This window comes from Microtus oregoni, unplaced genomic scaffold (genome assembly GCF_018167655.1).
Source record: "Microtus oregoni isolate MIOR12 unplaced genomic scaffold, Mior012 000077F_ref0000221, whole genome shotgun sequence".
Classification (NCBI taxonomy): domain Eukaryota; kingdom Metazoa; phylum Chordata; class Mammalia; order Rodentia; family Cricetidae; genus Microtus; species Microtus oregoni.
Genome location: NW_024544029.1, coordinates 240,956 through 245,668, shown reverse-complemented (window position 1 = coordinate 245,668; position 4,713 = coordinate 240,956).

Below are 4,713 nucleotides of genomic sequence, written 5' to 3'. Positions count from 1 at the left end.
TTTGGTCTGACGGGTCAGAGTGTATCCCATCTAGTCTGCGTAGGCACACTCATTGAGATGTGTGCAAGGATGGAGTCCCTTGTCACACCTTTCAGATAAAAATCACCAAATGGTGCCTATGGTGCTTCTCAGAATACATTTGCATCGTGAAGTAACACAGGGCGGTCTTTTATAGAATGTTTCCCATTTTTTTTTGTAAACAGCTCACATCTTTATAGAAAATATTTTCATGGTCTCATTTTATGGAGAATTAGTTTCTATGACTCCATTCCAGTTTTTAACATATTCTTTCTACATGTGTGTGGGACAAAAGAAGTCAGTGTGCATAAATTTCATTCTAACAAAATATTTCAAAATCAATTATGTAGTACACACTTTTCTTTGTTGCATGTCATTAGTTTGAGCTTTATAGAGGTCTTTTAAAAGCCAAACACTCTTCTAGCCTTTTTGTTTTTATGGAAGAAAGAAACTTTTCCTTATTTTCTGCCATGAAGAACATGGTATTTCTCCAACCCAAGGACCATATCCTTTTTTTTTCTTTTTTTGTTCTCTCTCAAGAACAAAGAAAAGCTTCTGAGAGTCTAATTGTTAGAGGTTCTAATTATTGGGTTACATTATATCTAGACATAATTACTTTCCCTTCAAAGACTACTTAACACTGAACTTCATGATTTCTAATAATATTTTTAATATTCACATCTGTCTTCAGCCTGTGATATCTTTATTTCTCTGCCAGTCTTGGATGCTTTATAGTTTATCTTAAATAATAAAATTACATAGAAGTAAAATGTTATATGTGGTGATTTGAATGAAAGATATCCCTCATAGAGTCTGATATTTCAACACTTGGTTCCCAATTGTACCACATGGGGGAAGGTTATGGAACCTTTGTGAGGTACAGCCTTGCTGGAGGAAGTACATCACTGGATGTGGGCTCTGAAAATTTATAGCCTCACTCCCATTGCCGATTCTCTTTCTCTGCTCCCTGTGTGTGGACGGACATGTGAGCAGCCAGGTTCCTGGTCCTGCTGCCGTACTGTCTTCACCAGCATTTCTGAACTGTAGCCATCTGGAACAGTGAGTTAAAATAACTTTTTGTCCTATAACTTGCTTTTGGTCATAGTATTGTATCATAGCAACCAAAGTGACTGGTATAGATGTGTAAATATGAAAGTTCTCCAGTTCAATCTTATTTCATAGGTAAGAAAACAAACTGAGACTTGGAAGAAAAAATATTTGCCAAATACAATTTTGATGTGTTACCAGCTTGAACCTAACTCTAACTAATTCATAATTCTATGAAGGAAGTGGTAGTGGCTTTTGGAAAATGTGATTGCTATTGGAATGGCTTACATGCACTTTTGCCCGGTGTCATGTTCTCCTGAGCACAGATATTTTCTTGGCTCCTTATAAATATAGTCTTATATTTAAACCATTCAATCATCATCATGTTAGCCTGATGGATTTCTAGGCACTGTCCCAGACAGAACCGAGTTGTTGTTGCTTTAGCTCCTCCCATTGAACCCAGAGCTCCACAATGAAGCTGGTCAAGGGAAGGCAGCTCTTTCTGTGTTTGGGATGATGGGTAACTGATCAATAACTAGCCTTGGGAAATACTTTTTGCCGTTAATTTTCCTGGTACTTTTGGCCTGAGAAATTCTAATATTAGGATCTGATGATTGAATTAAATTGTACCTGGAATAATTATTTACCCAAAAAGATGGGTATAGAATTACCTGATTCCTTTAAACTCTTCCGCATAGTAAAAAGTATTTTAATAGCATCACAACATAGCAGTTAAAACTTACTATAGAATTAAGCACCCACATGTAGGAAAGTGAGCAGAAGGGTAAATCTGTCAAACCTTCCACGACCAGCCCGTTTGTACAGTAGCACCCAGATCGAGAACAAAATGTAACTAGTGCCCATTCACCCAATCCAATTTCTATTCCCTCCACCTTGGGGATTAGCCACTACTCCTGTTTCTAATTACATAAGGCGGTTTCTGTCTGCTGATCGTGCATCCTGCATACACTTGAAACCACACACCGTGTTCCCCTTCCTGTCAGTCATAGCCTGGACTCTGAGCTGCATTATATTTGCTTACGACCTTGTATTGACTATAGATTTTTACACTTTGCTTCTGTTGTGTAGCCCATCAACACTTTTCCATTTGGCTGCTGATTGCTTTTGGGTAGTTTAAGGTCTGGGTGACCACGCACGGTGCGACTGTGAACATTCTTTCAGATGCCTCTTCTTGAGCGCATGGAGACATTCCTGTTATACACAGTGTGCACAGCTTTCAGACGTCGCTAGCTTCAGTGGGGCTGTAGCATTTCATGTCCCCATCACTGTCACCAAATCCTTGACACTGTTTGAGAATCTTCCTCTTCTAAATTTGTCCATTCTGTGGCCATAGTGGTGGCTCATCGTACTTTTATCTGCGCTGCTTGATGGTCCGTGGCCTTGAGAAAAACTTCCCACAGTTTTTCAAAACTCATTTTTTTCTATCTTATCACACAAAATCACGTTTAAAGTCTATTTTGGTTGTCTGTCTTTAACTTAGAGGAGATTATTTCCCCCCAATATAATCTGAATCTAAATCTTTGTTAGATAAATGTGCTACAAATAATTTCTCTTATACACTGTCTTCTCTGAATAGTATATTTTTCTGAAGTTAATTTTACTGTGACCCCCCACATGTATTAGAGTTCTCTAAAGGAACAGAAGTGATAGTATGGAGACATATGTTCATATATGTGGAGGATTTAGGAGATTAGCTCATTGGATGTTCGTTCTCATTCTGAGCATCAGTGTTACGTGCTGACTTCTAATGCTGACTTTGATTTTTACTATCGCTGGAACAAACTTGCCTACAGTCATTTAAATACATTACCTTTAGCATGCAATTGTGCATATTCTGTTTATTATTCCTGCATTCTGGTTTCCTGCATTTGCAGCAAAGTTGAGTTATTCATAGAATTAATTTTCATTCCTTCTTCAAAAGATTGACTGTTTTCATATGTCCATCTTCCCTGGGTTTCTACCCCATACACATTGTTGTGTGGTTTGCTCCTGATGCTGCTTTTCTTGGCATTTTCCTTTTGCATTATTTATTTTATTCAAGAGTTATTCAAAACTGTCTCTGAAAGAACCTCTAATTTTTGTTATTTTAAGATCTAGTGAATTATCTTCAGACTCCGTTTATCTGAACTAGTTCTACATTTGGTGATTTATGAACACTCTGTTGAAAAGATGCATTTCCAAGACACACTTACTTTTATTAGTTTTGTTATTTTGGAAACAGATAATTTCACTTACTTTTTTTTGTCCCATTTCTCTGTTATAAATGGACAGCTATGAACAAAAATGCCTATGAGCTATTCATCCTTCTGTGATCTCCTTATACTTCCAAGACCTGCAATAGGGAGGTGGAAGCCACACTGTGTATCTATTTGTAACTTCAGTGTATTTGTCCTGATTTTTCATTGAGTTGAATGTTTGTATTCAACTCTGTCATTAAAGATTGGCTTTAACCTTAGCTCTAAGTTACAAAAACATCTCCAAACCATCCCTCACTTTGCTATTTATCTATTGCTTAGCTGCAGTTTAACCTCTAAAGAAATGTTTTCTGAGTTTTAGTATAATTGAAATTGCTTTTTAATGGACTGTACTTAATGGATAGCATGTATGTATAAAATCCAAGAGTTTTTTGTTGAAGTAAAAGACTAAACACATCATGCTGTACAAGCACACTAAGTACAAAGGAACTGAAAAAATAGTGAGCATGAAGACGTTTTGAATCATGTTCAGGAACGTTAGGATTCTTTTTTGTGGGTTTTCAAGATGGGGATTTTCTGTGCAACAGCCTTGGCTGTCCTGGGACTCACTCCGTAGACCAGGCTGGCCTTGAACTCACAGAGATCCACTTGCCTCTGTCTCCCAAGTGCTGGAATTGAAGGTGTGTGCCACTACCACCAGGCCTTTAAAGTATACTTTTATGTAGCTAGTAAAAATGTTGTCTGTGAGGAAAATAGAAATAAGATTTATCATATTATACATATATAGTATACATATATTATTTATTTATCTACACTGTATACAATATGTATTGTATACACATATATATTGTATATATATATATATATACACACACACAACAGCATTCAATACCAGAAGATATTAAAACAAGAACAGTGTAATATGCTTATTCGATGAGAGAAATATGACCCAAAGATTTTATCCAATGTGGTTATTCCTCATTTTATCTAAATTTCTTACTGGTGTTTTCATAATTTTAAAATATATTACATGTTTTAAATTTTACTTTGTTACAGTACTTACTTCCCTTCTAATCCTCTTATGAATTCTTTAAAATTATGCTTCAGCTCTACAGTTGAAAGTAGAGAGGTACATGTTAGAGATGTAATCACAAATCCTAAAGCAACCACTTAAATCACAAAGGAAAGAGTTCCGCTAAGGCAAACTCTGTGGGTAAAGTACTTGCTCCCAAGCCTGGTTTCCTGAGTTTGAGCCCTGGGGTGTACAGAGTGAGAGGAGAGAACCAACTCAGAGGCACACACATATACATGAAATAAATTAATGTAGTTAAAACATTTTAAAAGAGTTTGGGTAGCAGGAGAGATGAAATAGATATTCATTTAGTTCAAAAGAAGACAAACAAGAGGAAAAAGAAATAATAATGGTATAAAT